Source organism: Falco rusticolus, chromosome Z (assembly GCF_015220075.1).
Source record: "Falco rusticolus isolate bFalRus1 chromosome Z, bFalRus1.pri, whole genome shotgun sequence".
In the NCBI taxonomy this organism is placed as follows: domain Eukaryota; kingdom Metazoa; phylum Chordata; class Aves; order Falconiformes; family Falconidae; genus Falco; species Falco rusticolus.
Window position 1 is genome coordinate 78,677,782 of NC_051210.1, and position 18,396 is coordinate 78,696,177.

General features: G+C 38.3%; 1 protein-coding gene across 1 annotated transcript in view; it reads right to left on the bottom strand.

The window, feature by feature from the left end:
* RIT2 (Ras like without CAAX 2) overlaps positions 1 to 18,396 on the bottom strand; it is a 178,754-nt gene that overhangs the window by 64,012 nt on the left and 96,346 nt on the right. The gene's annotated exons all lie outside the window — the stretch shown is intronic.

An 18,396-nucleotide genomic window follows, 5' to 3' on the forward strand; every position in this document is an offset into this window, starting at 1 on the left:
GACCCTGTGAGCAAAATATAGGACATGTGTCTACTTGGGCAGACATCAGCTTCATTCTGTGTGCTGCCAGATGCATGTCAGGGAAGAATGAGAATTTGCCTGGAATCTAAACACAGGTGTTAACAAAGCAGGACATGGTGTCTGTCGTGTAGATGAAACTATACGATTCCCAGACAGGAGACTTTGTCTGGCTATCTGGCAACTAAGCAAATTCAGCTATCTTTCTTTGAAACCACACAGTTAGACACGTTCTCTTAATTTGCTGGTATCCAAAAGAAAAGAGGGAAAATACTTTCTAATAATAATAATTTAGTAAATAATAGAAGCTCCATTGCTTAATGCATGCATACATAACAAGATTACCTGATTACAGCCTTACAGATTATGACTTCTATAAAAGATACATAAAATAGAGCTTGTGGTGAAAGAGGAGAAGACTTTCTGGCAGACATAGACCCACACGTCTCTTATTGAAAAAGTGAAAGTCATCTGTCTGTAATAAACCCAAATGTCTCTTTGTTCCCAATTTCCTGATGGGAGCTCTGTAATATTAGTTTCACTAACCTGAACTGAATTTTAGGTGAAAAAGTGCTAGTTTTACTGGGGTGAAAAACCTTTAATCTGCAATAGAGACTGCAGGGGATATATATCTAATCTATATATCTATATCTATATCTATCTTTTCTTCCTTTGTTTTCTCTTAAATGATAGAAAAGTGACCGTCCTGCAGAGGAGCTTCATTCCTTCAAGCCTATGTTAAAGGATGTACCTCTGAGTCTAATGGACTTTCTCTTCGAAAGTAATTGCAACACAATGAAATTGCATAGCCGCTGTTATTAATCTGTTTTTAACTTCTATTTCTACTGTTCTAAAACCCCCAGGTTCTACATATTATTGAGCCAAAGACACATAGATCTCAATAGCTGTCTTTAAAATATAAATATTGTATTAACCAACATGACAGAACTGTGAAGAAAACTTGGAAAGAAAAACAGGAGAGTCCCTTCTGAATGTTTTTTAATAGTTCCAGAAAAGTTACGCTGTCACTTTCACACTATATGATTCAGAATGAAAAGAAAATCATCATTATGTTGAAGTTACAGCTTCTTTGTAAAGATTTTGATTCAGTCATAGGTATTAATTGCCATTAAAGACTGAAGCAATCAAGAACACCACAAATGTGCAAAGTACAACCACAAAACAAATGCCCGTCTTCCACAGTCCTTAGCATTCAACCCATTGCCCCAGCATACACAGTCTAGGTGACTGCCTATTATAGCTGTACTGCAACATCTTGGATCATTCACATTCTAATGTATTAAATAAGTTTGAAAACAGAGGAGAGAAAGATGATTTGACTTCATATGTCTGAGATCCTTTTCCCTCCACTAACCTTTATGAAACCAAGCTGCAATCTTGCTGGTTACAAAGTGTTCTGAGAAGTTTCCTCACCCACGCTACTTGCACATTTGAAATCTTCACAAATTAAATGCAGGTATGCTATGATGCTAAGCAAAAAAACCCTAATTTTAAACTCTTCAGAGAGCTGGAGAAAGTAAAAAGCTGATCAGAACACTGGGGTTGGTATAGTCTTTGGAATATGGTTTTACCTGTAACATCCATAACTGATAGAAGGTTATTAACAATTGTTGATTTCACATATGAAATGGTCTCATCTCTATGGACTAGCTCGATGATCCCTGGACCATGGCTGGTGTTGGGTGCTGTCACCAGACCTGATCATGACCCTGCCTTTGTGGTTCCTATTCCTGGCTGCTTCTCAGATGTGCCTCTTCACCACAGACTCCTCCGAGGACCCGACTCCACCAGCCCTGGTTCCCATGGCTGGGTGTGCTCTGCTCACCCCACCCGGGTGTTGCGGGACCACCTCGTGGTGGTGAAGCCGCTGCCTTGTCACCATGTTTATCTCCCAGATCCTGGCTCCCCTGTCCTGACACAGCAGCCAGCACCTCCTGCTCTCCAGAGGACACACCAGCCACCAGCCCAGTGCTGGGTTTTACACTGAAGTCACTGATGTATGTAATGATCTTTCTTTTACTTCAATAACCAGAATGTGTTCATGGGTGAATACTTTCCTTGCTTGTAGAAAACTTATTACCTGGATCCTCATCAGCTTAGAAAATGAGGGGAATTGACTGGTTATTTCCACTGTGAGGCTTCTGAAAATGAGATAGGAGCCTAGTAGGACAGTATCTCCCTAGGTCCCAGCAGTGGGGACATGCATGTCTGCTTCTGCTTTGGCTCCTGCTTACACATCTCTTAATGAGGAAATAAACAAGAAGCAGAACCAGAAACTTGTGAGTGATGCAATCCATTAAGCAGCATGAATTGCAAATTACGATGAGCCAGTATTCTTTGTAATAGTCTTGGAGCAAAACTGATGAACAATCTCTAAAATAAACTGCATTCTTATCTTTATGGAGATTTTGAATAATAAAGAGATTCATGCAAAGAAAAGCATGTTCTCTGATAAATTACAGCCAGAAAGAGAGATAAATTTACTGAAAAATCCACTGTTGATAAAAGCTGTTTGAGAACATTATTTGTTGTGAAATTTATATATGAAATAAATTTACATACTCAGTGAAAGCAACAATTAAACTACAAAGATAGATTCTGTCAGTCACTCCTGGGGTGGAGCAGGGACCTCTGCAGAGTAGTCCCTTTAGGAACCATTTCCTTTGGGCAAAATTTCCACCTAGTGAGACTGTTTTGTTTACTAAACCTATACCATCTGCAGAACATGCAATGCTCCCAAATACCAAACCCCCTCCACAGCTGATACCCCTCAGAACAGACTTGTGATCCATCCATAATTTTAGTTTTACTTATGTAATTTCCCCTGCACCATGTTTGTTCAATTCCCAAAATCACAAGCCAGAAAGGGAACCAAAGTCCAGTATACTTTGTTGACCTTGTTCTTTCTATCTGGATGCCAAGTGTAGGGCAGTCACAGCTTGATTTAGTCCAGATGTTCTCATCTAAAAAGCCATACAAAGGAGGCTTCCTACTAATTCCTTTGAATCTTCTAACGCACAAGTTTGACATAAGCCAGCAGCGAACCAAGTGTCTGACCTTTCTGCCTTCTCTTAAATGTGTGATATTCCTTGAAGGCAGATGCATTATATAAGATGTCTAAAAGCCTCTAAGACTGAACCAGTCACAGATGTTATATAAACACCAGAATAAAACAGTCAGTGTCAGGTAAGTATTCACCATATCATCCCAAGAAAAGATTCTTAACAGGACAGATAATCATCTGATTGCACAAAACCTTTGTTTCTCCTTTTGAACAAGTGAATGGGTGACCAGGTCAAATTTAGACAAATGAATTGTAGCTTTCTTAGGTTGGGCAGATGAGGGAAAACCTAACCCCATGGGAATATACTTCTAACAGGACCTTTTACGTTGGTGTTGACGCGTTAAGGGAACAAATCCTAATTCTTCCCCAGCTGTCTTTCAGTACACCTGGAAATTTTCCTGAAGTTCCCATCTGAGAATAAGCTTGCATGCAAACAGCATGTGCACACAGCAAGTTTGTGCTCGAGACTGGTGTCCAATTTGTGCTCAGAATACAACTATATCCATCCACTGCTTCTGGTAATTACTAGTTTCACGGGGATCATTGTTTCAGTCATCTTCTTGCATTTTGAGATGAATGGAATACAAATTTGCCTAACATTACTTACACCATAAAACTTAGAATAAATGCAGGGACTTTGTGTCATTGCTTCTGACAATCTAGCAACATTTTTCATTTCAATTTAGAAGAAAAACCTAACTGCTTCTTTGAGGGGTAGGGTTTTTTACTGAGAAACAAATGATCATATTGTTTCATGGAAGTGCAATGACAATGTAACAGCTAATATTCATCTATACTAAAACTACTCCAGCCCAAATAATTTTGGTTTCAGCCAATCATCTCTGTACTATTAGCCATGGGATAATTAGAATACAACCAATCTTAGTATTATAATTACTTGCAGCTTAATTCTCACATTGACCTGATATTGCACACCACTATGGCTCATTACACTTGTTTTATTAACGCAGTGTACCAAAAATTATGTGAACATTCTTGCTAGCTACAACATAATCTTCTGGTTCACCCACACACAAAATAGCCTCCATTAAAGGTGAAATAATAATAATAAAAATATCACACTAAAACTTAAATGCTTACTTATACTCTGCTTTCTAAGAATCACAACAATTTACATAATTGTTCGGATATTTTTCACTGCATATTCCTAACCATTCTATTTTGCATAGAAAATTATATTTATATATGCTTCTGCAACACTCAAAGATACTGTCTTGTATGACAGCAGGAACTGAAATAAAATGAGTTCATAAAATCAGTGATGCCAGTGTATTAGCAGTTTACCCTCAATATTTTGCTATAATGGTTATCAAAACTGCATTAATCTTTCTTATTGAGAACTATTTATATACCCCTAATTATCATTAAAATGTTATTTTGTCTTCAGCGCAACAAATTAATCTTCTATTAAAAAGAAATAATCTGGTTGTTGTTGGTTTGTTGTTTTTGGTTTTTTTTTTCCCCAGGTTTTGCCTGTTAATGATGCTTCTCTGAAGCAAACACAAGAGAAAGCTCAAAGAAAAAGAATTAAAAGAAAAACTGAAAGGAAGAACTAGAAACTTGTTAACAGAAATTACAGACAAGGTTTATCTGTTTCCTCATTAATGGTCTATTGTTGCTGAAGGGTTTGTTAAGTGCATTTTTTTCAGTGAAATACCTACAGTTATTTACTGATAATTAATAAAATTGATTAGAGTGCAGGCCACAAAAACAAAATCTGTGGATCAGTCATGGGAAAAGCCACACTACCCACATGTCTAGAGGAAAACAGGACTCGGGCAACAGCTGGGTAAGAGACTCCAACACAAACAGTCCAAAAGAATGTGTTTTAGTTGTTACTGACGTCTTTTGATAATTTCCAGTTCATGACTTAGAATTAGAGGCTGAAATCAAGCACACCCTCCAGAAAAGCCTTATGTAACCTGGAGTGATACCTAATACTTGGGGGAGACCCTTTTGGTAGGAAAGGCTGCTCTCTGGAGTTGTCTGAATGGCACATTTAGTGATTTTTGTTGAAGGGAGTTGTATAGCTTCCTGAGTTTTTCCAGAATGCATGGGACTCTAGAAATGGGATTACAAGATGCAATTCTGACATGGGAATCAAAATATTAGGGCATTCAAAGGAAGCCAATTGACTCCTTGGGGTGTTTTGAGGAGAAGGCAACATCACAGTTACATTACTGCTGCCAGTTCATAGGAACCTCATTTATACTGACCAGAAGACCATTCTGCAATAAATAAAAATACATGAAACACAAACAATTCACGAAAGACATGACTCTGACCTCAGACAACACAATCTCAGAAAGTATTAAATTCACAGGTCATTAATATTCAAGGGTAAAGAAATAGACTTATTTAACCCCAAGTCATGGATATTTATGCAGACTTCCAGCCTTTATTTTGAGAGGCTAGGGCAAAATTTAGTGAGATCTAGTACATTAGAGTACATGGCAGCACATCTTGTGATACCTGGAATTATTCAGTATGACTAGCAACTTCAGAACTTCATCTTGGATTTCAATGGCTTTCTAATGAACTAAATGCTGTAACATATATCTGGAGTTTACCTCATAAAATGACTACAGGCTGGTAAATATTAGGAAAAGAAACTGCATTAAGAAATTGGTACTCGGGGTAGAATGAACATCTCGTTTGCTTGAAATATTAACATTTTTTCAGAAAAAGTAGTCTGCTTTAAAAACACAGCATTTCACACTGGGATAATAATTCAAATCATAGAGATACTTCCTGAACAGTCAAATATGGTGGTGATGTTTGCAGCTTTGGGAAACAAGAATGAAGTGGCAGTTGCCAACTGCCTCTAATATGTCTCTGGTGTCAAAGCAGCAGCTCAAAGGCAATAAAAAGTTTGTATCTTTTAATTTGGTAACTAGGCCAAGCCCACTGTGCATTATGATACCAAAGACACAGTTCTGCTGACTTTATTCATTATTCCTCCTGACTGAAGGAGCAATACTGTTGAAGGAAACAACGGGAATCAATTCTGACTTGCTGAAGCATCATCTGGAAGTATACTGAAGCTAAAGGAAAGCCCTACATGAACTTCATTATCTTTGGAGAAGGGCATCTAGAAAGTAGCAATATTAAAAACAGAGACTATACAGTTTGTTCAAAAGAAAGACAATGCATAGAAGGACATTGTTCTTCATTTATTTCTAGATGTGCACAAGTTAAGTACTTAAAATTGTGGGGACTGTAAGATTGAACTTGCAAGGTTTTCAATTCTGTAACGTTGGCTTTGAAAGTTCAGCTCACCTCTTGATATGTAACAGAAATCAAGGATTTTTCCTCAAAGTAAGCACCATCTTAATCTTTTAACAATGCCCAATCCCTAAGCATCCAGCTTCAAAGGCAATCCTACCCAGCCTCCTCTTCTTGGGAGAAAGGTGAGTGTATTTCTGAGCGAACAGGAAAAATTTTTCAATTTTCCTTCTTGGCACACCAGATAATTGGGATAATACCTCTGCCTGTGAACCTTGTGTTTTCCTCACATTGCCATAAACATCTCAGCTCTGTGCTACAGAAAACAAACACTTTTTATGTTTCCCTATATTAGCCCTTAGATTCCAATTTGTCCCTCACTATCTTTGACAAATGGGGTCACGTAAATCCTTTGCCTTCTATCTGACTAGTCTTAATTATTTATTTTCTGTCATTCAGGTTTATGACCATGCAATAAAAGACAGGTTTAATGGGCCACTAGTCCAGGATGGGAAATCATCCAGCTAGTGAAGCATTGAGGACATCAAATTAGTGGCACTTCTGATCAGTTTTTTTCCCCAGCTTGACATCTGTTTGCAAACACTCATAGCCAAAATTGTTTTGAAAGGCAATGCCTTAGGCTTTGGAGCTTGCCTCCTCAGATGCATCAGTGAATCTCTCCACCCCTTACTACTTGTTATTTTCTGCTGTGAAATGACACAAAGCACATAACCATGCACAAGGGAGACAACATTATCTGGTGTTTGATCTGATGAGTAGAAGTCATGATTCCTGGGTTCTATCTCTGACACCATTCTCAATTCTCTTGTGACTCCTGTCTTATGTGCATATTTAATATATACATTAAATTAGAGAACAGAACCACACGTGTAAGAAAAGTTTCTGGAAACCTCTAGCTTGAATTGAATTAGCTGTCATCCTGTGATGATTCTTTGACTTTCCTTTACAGTAACTAGTCTAGTAAATGTGACTACTGGTAAAAAACTTCCTACAGTTAAACACAAAATAAAGAATATTAAAAGATGCATAGGCTCTTGAAAAGTAGTCAACATGGATTTGCCAAGGGAAAATCATGCTTGACCAACCTAACAGCTTTCTGCAGTGGAATGGCTGACTGGGGAGACAAAGGGAGAGTGGTGGATGTTGTCTGCCTTGACCTCAGCAAGGCTTTTGACACCATCTCCCATGATATTCTCATAGGTAAGCTCAGGACTTGTGGTCATATGAGTGGGCAGCGGGGTGGATTGAGAACTGGCTGCATGGCAGAGCTCAGGGGGCTGTGGTCAGCAGCACAGCGTCTCGGTGGAGGCCTGTAGCCAGCGGTGTTCCCCAGGGGTCAGCGCTGGGTCCAGCCCTGTTCAACTTCTTCATCAGTGACCTGGATGAAGCGACTGAGTTCTCCTTCAGAAAGTTTGTTGATGATACAAAACCGGGAGGAGTGGCCGACAGGTCAGATGGTTGCACTGCCATTTGGCCAGACCTGGGCAGGCTGGAGAGTTGGGCAGAAGAACCTCATGAAGTTCAACCAAGGCAAGTGTTAAGATCCTGAACCTGGGGAGGAACAGTCCACACACCACCACAGGCTTGGGGTTGACTGGCTGCAGGGCAGCTCTGCGGAGAAATGTCTGGGAGTGCTGTTGAGCAGCAGGTTGCCCATGGGCCAGCAGCATGACCTGGTGGCCAAGAAGGCCAGTGGAGTCCTGGGGTGCACTGGGATGAGCATGACCAGCAGGTCGAGGGAGGGGATCCTCCTCTTCTGCTCTGCCCTGGTGAGGCACATCTGGAGTTCTGTGTCCAGTTCTGGGCTCCCCAGTTCTAGAGGGACAGGGAGCTACTGGAGAGGGGCCAACGGAGGGCGACCGAGCATCGCCCTGATGAGGAAAGGCTGAGGGATCTGGGCCTGTTTAGTCTGGAGAGGAGAAGACTGAGAGGGGACCTCATCAGTGCATACAAATACCTTAAGGGTGAGTGCCAGGAGGACTGGGCCAAGCTCTCTTTGGTGGTGCCCAGCAACAGGGTGAGGGGCAACGGGCACAAAATGCAGCACAGGCAGTTCCTTCTGAATGTGAGGAAGAGCTTCACCTTGAGGGTGGCAGAGCCCTGGGACAGGCTGCCCAGAGAGGCTGTGGCGTCTCCTCTGGAGACATTAAAAATGCACCTGGATGCAGCTCTGTGCGACCTGCTGTAGGTGACCCTGCTTTAGCAGGGGTTTGGGCTGGGTGACCTCCAGGGGTCCCTTCCAACCCTGACTGTTCTGCAATTCTGTATTAAGAAAGGACTCTTGGGACCATTGTTCTGGACTGCTTTCTAGTGCAGACTGAACATCTTTATCCAGCGATGTCTGCTTCAAGCTAACATTTGCTTGGAAAATCTAGTACCTTAGTAGAACAGTATGTTAATACTGCTGTACATATTAACATAGAAGTGTATACAAATCTAAATATTTATGTAAATGAATGTTTTCATGAGACCTCCCTGTGTCTGCTGCATCAAAATTAAATTTTGTCATTCATTTTTATACACATATTACAGCAGAAGTGCAGTAACACTAAATCAGCCCACAGTTCTGCCTTGTCCCCCCATGCTATCATCAACAGCAGCAACTTGCTTAGGGACAGGACATGAAATCTAACCAAGCATAGCAAATACTGGGAATCTAAGGCTCGGGCACTTCCTGAGCTAGAAATGTCATGTTTTTCTCTAATACGCCTTGGATGCCTGGTTGAATTACTTTTAAACCTGTCGAAAAAAGCTTTTACATTTATAATTCCTGCAGCAATGAGTTCCATAGCTTAGTTTTGTACTGTGTAAGAGAGCATTTTCAATTGTTTATCATATAATGTTTAATTTAATTCTTCCCAATTCCTGTATTGTTAGGAACAATGAATACTCTTCATTTATTCCTCTTTTCCCTGATTTTTTCTCTTCCTATCAAAATTCCCCCCTTTTGTGACTAACACATCACCACTTATTTGATGTAGCCACATATGAAAGATATTTAGTGCCCCTGATTATCTTTGCCTACTTACTTTCATATTTTCAAAATCTGCTATATCACTTTTGAGAAGAACGGAGGACAGTACAACTCAGGGTACTGAAACAATGCTTAATGACATGTAGCACTTGCTTTGTTCTGCTCTATTCTTTATTCCCTTGCTAACATCCCACTTTGCTTTTTTGCTGGTACAGAGCATTGAGCTGACAGAAATCACCCAACAGTAATCCTGAAGTGACTTTTTTCAGTGGTGATAGCTTGTTTGCAGACCTTTGTCATGTGTTTATTGTCATGGCTGTCCCTTTACTACTTTCCAATCTTCAGCATTGAATTTCATCTTACCATCCAGGCTTTAAATATATTAAGAATTAATCCTAAACTTCATCATGGTCAACTGTATTTTTTACTACCCCAAAAAGTTAAATAACTTGGAAAATGTTTCATCTTATTGTCCAGTTACTGATGAATATATTTAAAACAGGAATATCTATATCTACATGGAGTTACAGTGATAGTCTGTTCATTGATAAACTGACCATTTACTCTTGCCTTTGCTTCTTTTTTTGACACTTACTAACATGTTACATGTCTTCCTTCAATTTTATTTTCGTTATTTGCATAAACCTCTTTGGAAATTTAAAGAAACTGGAACCCTGTTCCTTGTATGTTTGGTGACTTAATTAAAGAGCTGTAAAAGACTTGTTAAGCATAAGTAACCTTTGTGAAAAGCATGTTGGCTTTTGTCTTTAGAACCATATTTATTCAGGTACTCGTTATTTCTGTTCTTTCTTTTAGTAACTATCGATTTACTCAGCAAAACTCGGATTTACCGTCCTGTAGCTCCCTGGACTGTTCTGAACTTGCCATCTTCCATTTCCCTGGTGCTGATTCAACTTTAAGCATATTTAATAGTTCAGCAATTCTATACTTGAATTCTTTTAGAACTCTTGGGTGAATACCATCTGTTCATGATGCTTTGTTACCATTCATATGATCAGTTAGCTCTGAACTCTCTGATTTCTTACATTTTGTAAGCTGCACAAGTACTGAATTTAGACAGTCTGCTAGAGAAACCCTCAAACATGAAGTCCTAATTCTAAATTTTGGGAAGCTTATGTTCAGACTGCAGATCTTCTGTAACTGTCATTCTTATTCTGATATAAATGATGAATAAACAATGCCATAATCCCATTTTTCAGTTTAACTGCCCATGTATCTATCAAAGTCACCTCAGAATTCTCCATCTTTTCTGTGATTTTTCAGATTACAAGTATCACAAAATCCTTTCATTTAAGTACATTATTCATCGAGATAAAACCACAGATATGGAGGCAGGTAAAGGCAAAACATTACTGACTTTGTTCAGACCTTAGATAGAATTTCAATGAGAATCACAAACAGGAGGAGAAAAGACGTGATATAGGCGCTGTTGATACTTTCATCAATATGGAAAAATTGAGATGTTCTAAAATATCTGTCTATTTTCTATCACTATCTGGACAAATAAAACCATACACTGAAGAAGCAGAATAATACATTTTAATGGATAGTGGCATTACGGAGTTTCTGAGTAATAGCGTATTAATTTCAGGTAGCATGTGATGTTTTCTTCTTTATTATTGCTTTGTCTTAAGTTTTTCTCTAAGTATCACTGGTTTTTAAACAACCATTTTCTACCAGAGATTGCAATACTATGAAGCTTTCTGTTGTTTATTTTTATTTTTATTTTTGAAGGAAAATAGCCATTCCGATCCTATTTTGCTTTAATGAAACATACTTCCAAAGAACAGCAGTTGTTCTACTCACAAGTTTAAGGAACTTGCTAATTACAAAAATAAAGATTTCTATACTACTGTGTAAGTTTGACATAACAGTAAGCCTTTGACTTAAGTGTATGCGGGAAATAAAAAAATAATTCCGATCAGAACTATTCTGTGGGGGTTTATGATTTTTTTTTTATTAATTATCTTCCTTTTCCCTCATGGCCTCTTTACCTGTGCTCCATAAAAAGCAATTTCTCTTTTATGGACATTGCATATTGAAAATGTCAGGCAATCAGGACAAATAAAATTTTTTGTTTTATGTGATATAGTTCTAAAATTAGTAAAAGCAGTATTTTTTATTTTTTGTGTGTTACATTTAAATGACATAAATGGGGCTAGGTTAACAGCCCTGGAGAATGAAGAACTGCTTCTGTCCACACACCAGTGGTACAAACGGTTGTAGTTTCTGTAGCATGTTCTGAAAAACTAACTGCAGGCATTGGCACAGAAGAAAATTCAGTTCTTGTTACCTTTAAATTTTCTGAACTAAGACTGTCAGGAAAGATTTTCAGAAAAGAGCACAAGGACACTTTTACCATTGTCCCCATCTAGCCATGGCTTCGTACTCCAGATTCCACAGAATAAACTGAGATCTGTGAACCCTTTCCGCATTTTGCTGCTTCCTCCTCATAAGCTCAAATGTTTACAGAATGAGGTACAGAACTCTAGCAAGAGCAAAGACATCATATGTAGGAGTGATATACTCCTTGACTCAAAATTCAGAACTACAGTTACATTAAATATTTTTAAAGTCTTATACAGTAATTATTTAAGGGCTCAAGAATTATTATTATTTTTTTGCAGCCACCATTTTTGAATTTCTGCCTGTTGTTTCCCAAAGGACTTTCAGGCTTCATTCTCATCGATCACAAAGCATTTCTGACCCATCTATGATACCTATAGTTCTTCCATTCCTCTTTTGTTTTGTTTTGTTTTGTTTTTTCTTTTCTGACAAATCTCAAGGATTCTCACAGTTGCAGTTCCTCACAATCAAGTCAAACTGGTGTCAAGTTCTAACTCACTGCTGATTTTTCGAACTTTATAATCCTGAAAAGGTTAACTGGCATCACCAGTCACCTTGTAGTCACAGGCAATCACTAGTGAAATAATTTCAATCACTTCAGATGGGAAAGAAAATGGGATCAAAAGGGAATACAACTTCTCCATAAGCAACATTTCTTCAGTGGAGTGCACTGGGAAATTAGCTATGCAGATCTGTAGCCCAAATCCAGTCAGATGCCACTAGGTCTGATGACTGCTCAATGTAAATTTCACTCCAAGGAATGCATAGATCAACATTTTGACTCTCTCTTCCAACCTCCTGCTCCTCCACCTTCTCTTCTGACTCCACCAAACACACAATCACCTGCAACCCATTCTCAACCAGTAACAAAGAACCTATTTACAGAATTATTAAAAAAAAATAACCTCCATTTTTAATTAAATATAGAAAATCCACATGATTTTCTTTACATGATATGTTAAGAATAGAGCAAAAGAGATCAGGAATCACACCTGAAGCCCACATTCCTGCATCTGTTGAGAACTCATTAAGTGAAAATGCCCAGATAATTCTGAGAATGTGGCCATGCCTCCCAGCCTGGTCACCTGCAACCGGTATAAACTTGTGTTTGACTTCAGTGGAAAATCTACAAGGACTTGGCAACAATATCTCATGTGTGGATCGAAGCAATTGTTAGGAAGGTTTGACACAACGATAGGAAGGTGACTAGGTTTAGTCTGTACTTTCAGTGAGCTAGGACTAAGCATGTCTGGAGTAATACCACTCAGATTTCAGAGGGGGAGAAAAATCGACAACTTATTTTTCTTATGCATTCCTCAGGTTTAAAAATCCAAGAACCCATGAGCTGTAGGAATGAAAGGAGTCTCAGAAGCAAAGGCAAGCTTTATTTTTTTTAATAATAATGAAAGAAGATATTATATTGATTCACAGCTAGGAAAAGAATGGAAGAATTATCCCATGGTTGTGGTAATGACAAAGATCCTTAAATGTAAAGACACTGTCCTCCCCACCACCTCAGAGGAGGTGTAAAGCAAATTCAAAATGTCAATGACTGACTATATAAAACAGCAATACCAAAGGATGGCCTGTAGTGCTGATGAATATCCTATAATAAGCACATTGTTGGTGTTAGATCACAATGTTAAAACGTGCAGACACACACAACAGGCACACACAAAATCCTCTGCATTTGTGTCAGTTTTTGTACCAGACAATTTAAAAAATTTGCAAGACATATTATTTCTCTCCTTATTAACTTTTTTGGATTGTAGTAGGTGGTAAAAATGACATAGATGGGAACAAAGGAAAAGAGCATTCCCTGAGACACAGAAGAAATAAATGCAACAATGTCAGAAGTGAAGCCCATCCTTTTTTCTTCTTGAAATAACACCCATTAGTACAAGGTGGATTAAGATATTACACTGTATCAACTCAAATACTGATTGATTTCAAATAAACAACACACCATACCTTGACTCCCATACTGGGTCTGGAGTTCTGATCACTAAAACTGAGATTAATACCATAAAGGACTAACATTGAAACCTGAATTGTGACATTTTATAGATATTTAAGATCTTCAGTTTCAACTGTAGTAATGTGCTTTAATGTAATTTTATCATAAGTAATTTCCTGGACCTTCTTAAATTAACTGTGCTATATCAAACAATTTATTCAGAGATTTAGGAGCAGACGTTATACATAGATCTTATACTGTAAAATTTGGAGACTATGGATAAGAGATTGAAAGTTTAACACAGAGACACTTCTTTCGTTTTCTTTTTCAGATTGGTTTGTTTGGGTAAGAATTTTTGGGGCTTTTTTTCCCCTTTTTTTTTTTTTTTTTCCTGATTGTCATGACTGCACAGCTTAAACATCGCACTGAGTGAAGCTAACATGCTGCTATTCTTAGCCAAGTTGTTAGATCTGGATAAAAACAAACCTCTCTAACTTCCTAATTCATCTGGGGGGGGGTGCTGGGGGGGGGGAAGTGAGTGATTAAGACAAAAACACAAGGAAATCTTCAAAAACAAAGATGATTAAAGTGATTAATCTTCTTTAAATGCTAGGTCATGCTCTTATTATTTGTGACACCGTGATGAGCTGTAATTAAATTCTGGCAAAATTTCTTTCAAGTAATTTGAGCTACTACTGCAAAAACACAAAGGAAACTATCCTTGCTTCCAGGAATTCATGTTTTTATACAGACAATGCACTCAGTAAATGTTGCCTCCTATATTAATCTGCTACTTTTCCAAAGTACTTTCATTTTTACAAAGTTGCTCATTACTGTCTCAGTTTCAGGACAGCATCTTTGCTCAAGTGCAGATTAACATGAAGAACATACATTAGTTCCACTCTAATTAGGCATAAGCTTAAACAGTTTCCTGAACTGGAGTTGTAGTAAATAATATATGTTAGGCTAAAACCTTGATTTTGCTGATGTAAAAATAGCAACATGTATATAAAATAATGCCTTCACATTGCACACCATTCTCTTTCACCTATATGTGCCCCAGTGGAGAAAATGAGAGGATAAATCTTGAGAGATGGGAGGTCATATTGCTTCAGGCATAGATGGTGGAGAGGCAAGACTGTGCCCCAATTAGTACTGCCTGATGAGGTATGTTCATGCCTCTCCTCTTTCCGCATTAAGAATAGGGTGATATCTGGCTTGTGCACAGTGTGCAAGAAGAAGATTCACAGATAGGAAAATGAAGGTTTCAGCAAAAAACCTGAAAATTAATAAAATGGAATTTTGCAACTAGACTTGTAGAGCACAGTCCCTGGAGAAGGGCAGGAGCCAGAATGAGACTTTATTCTTCCTTATACCTTTCTCTGCCGGTAAAAACTGAATGATGGAATTCCTTCAGCCATAATTAGCTTTCTCACAAATTTTTCTTTCGTGCAAATCTGTACAGACTGCTAACTAAAAGCTAACCACCAACAGATGACACGACTGTCATTTTCCTTGTAAGCTGTACTTCTTTGTGTCATCTTTTTGTCACCAGCAGTTCCTTCTGAGAGGCTCTGAGAAAATCACTGGCATCCTGAATGTACAAACAAGCCCTACAAAAGGCTGTTTTGCAGAAGACCCGTGCAGGTACTTTTCCAACAGCAGTTTCTTGCTTTATCTAAGAAGAAAGATTCTGCTGGCATGGCTGCCAAATGAAAAGTGCATTTAAAGTCTTCACAACAGCTCATCTCCCAGTATACAGATCAAACAGAGAAATATCATAGTCCAAGCTGACCTTGAGGAGCAATCTAGATCAAGAAGACGAGGTGGAGTATCTCTGTAGCTTCACACCTCTCCTCCAAGGCATTCTCCCATGGAAGCCAAACATGGACACACCAAGTCAAGATTTGCCACGTGGGGAGGAAACGATCTCCGAGGTAAAGGGTGAAGGTAAAGCAGGTGGAGGTAACAAGCACTCTACCAGCTACTGGGAAGAAAATTAACTCTATCCTAGCTGAAACCAGGAAGAAAGTACTGGGACCCTTTTAAAACAATATAAAGTGTGTCGCTGTTTAATATGCCTGGCTGCGAAGTCACCTTGCAGCACTCTCCCATTGGTGTACATCCCAATTGGCTACAAGCAATTAGTTACTTCTGTTTTTATCTCTGAATATCCAGGTTTTCTGTTACAAACATTTTTTATCCGCATTTCGGCTATTCTTTCTCAGTTGTTTCTTCTCTTCTAGAGCAGGTTGTTATCTGCATCTTAGTCCCATTCAAATGTCTCCTGCTCTGTGTTGAAGGGATTACAGGGCTTACTGGATGTTTCACCACAGGTTAACACAATTATAAATCAATAAATGAGCCAAGAGTTTCATTACAATTGTCTGTGTGTCTGATTGCATTTTTTGCAGCCTGGGTAACATGAAGGTGTGGTTTGGGGAGGTTGTGGAGATATAAAAGTATTGTCATGACAAGGAGGTAACCTATCCATAAATCTATAGCGACAGTTAAGTTGATAATAATAGAATTTCCTTCCAAGAGACTACAACTGCCAAATTGATTTCTACAATCACATTGGCATGGAAAAGCACACCTTTTTGTTTTTGGTTTTGGTTTTTTTTTTGGTTTTTTTTTTTGGGGGGGGGAGCGGGGATCAAACATTGAATAGATTTTATTTAAACGGTATAAGAAGGACTACTTAAGACAGTGAACAATGAGAAAAAATGTTGAAAAATCAAACTAAATTAAAAACAAAGGGAAATGAGAAGCATAGAGGAACATGACAGCATCCAGATACATATTTTGGTAATGTAATAAAGTCATTATAAAGGGTCTGACAGTTTTCTAAGATAATAAAACATCATGACAACTTCAGTGGTTTCAATTCCAAATATTCAGACAACTGTCATCATTCCATCAAAACATCAAAAATGGCTTATATTATTCAGAATTTGAGGAGCAAACAATGAATATGTGATGTCATGAGGGAAAGGCAATATGTAGGCGAGCAAATGGAAGAGATGGTGGCAACTCTTTACCAATGTAACTCATTTTCAGCAGGCATTCATGCTAACAAAATGGAACTGCATGGATGTCCATGGAAAATGAACAGCCAAGATGACATAAGATGGATGAATGGCTTAATCTAAAAATTCATTGCAACATTCAAAAAAATAGTATTGAAGAATTTGCTTTTCTGTGCCACATTCTCCTCTGGGGCTTTTTCCATTAAGGATACCACTACATTTTTTGTAGCCATTATTTAGGGTACGCTTGCTTGAATAAATCTGAGATATTTTAAGATCACAGCCCACACTGATCTTTAGAGGAAAGCACCACTTCAGAATGACTATTTAATAGATTTTATTCATTCAAAGCCAAAGGTAAGCTAGGCATGCTTCAAATGTCTGGCCTGCAGTTAGCAGGAATAGTTATAACAGAATGAATCAGTAAGTTTAGATTCTCAACTGAAAAGATATCGTAAACAACTCTGTTACTCTTTGCCTCCCCCATGTATTGCTGTATAAAGGCTAGCAGATATCTCTCTATATATAAAGTTAGCTGCCCATGCTGCCCTCTGCGGTCAACAGACGGGCAGATGTCTTCATGGGCAGATACATCTCACTTGATGATACACTTTTGTGATATGTGATAAATCCTGTTTTTCTGTATAGATTTTACAGAGAATCTGACCAACTCATTTAGCCTAATTACCATGTCTATAGTTCAGTCAAATATGTACTATTCTTTGGCAGTAAATGGCAGAAGATGCATTTCCCTTGACTTGCAGTTACAAAGTTCAGGAGAAACAACAAAACCTTTCCTTGTTTGTGCAGGGCAACAGCCTGGGGAATGGGAAACCAGAGGCTTCAGCAGACACATGCTTCCACCCAAATGTCTTTAAGCGAAAATGAAACTGCTAGTAATAAAGGATATTTCCAAATGTGAGAGCAGTTTTAATCACAAAAGCAAAGGAATTCAGCCTGTAGCTAAGGTAAGAAGTTCAGAATACTGCAGTTTCATGAATCAGACGAGTAGAAGAGCATCTAGCAATTAATACTTCATAGTCATGCACTGGCAAAATGAAATAAAATATAATGTCATATTCTTTAAGTATTTTCAGTGTCTCAGCCAGGCACCAGAAGGTATAGACTGGCAATGTTTGAAATATACTGAACAGTTATTCATACAACAGAAACCAAACCAAACCAAATTTTAAACAAACAAACAACAATAACAACAACAAAACCAACAACAAAAGAAGCAAACAAACAAAACCCCCAAACAACAACAAAAAAAACCCCAACACCACATTAGCTGTCTCAGACTCAATAGATATTTCAAGATTTTTAGCCAGCATGAAATAGAGCAACTGCCAAAATGAGAAATCTAAAAGTTGATGCTCCCAATATCTGATAACCAGTCAGCTCATCTTGAACAAATTCCGGAGCAAAGCCACACCAAAGTGAATATGTTCTGGGGGCAGCTGGTTCAGATGACGAGAATATATTGAGCTGCTGTAATCCTGCTTGAGAATTATCTGGTGGTATAATAAAACCTTAGAAAGGAAATATAAAGAAGCCCCTGTAATTAGTTTGTGCTGCAAATAAGACACTGTTCCATGTTAAAGACAGATTTCATATTGATTTCATATTTCCTGCTGAAGGAGAAAGGCTAGCAAAGAGAAGGAAGGCAATGCTTTCAAAAGCACTGCTGCTGCTCAGG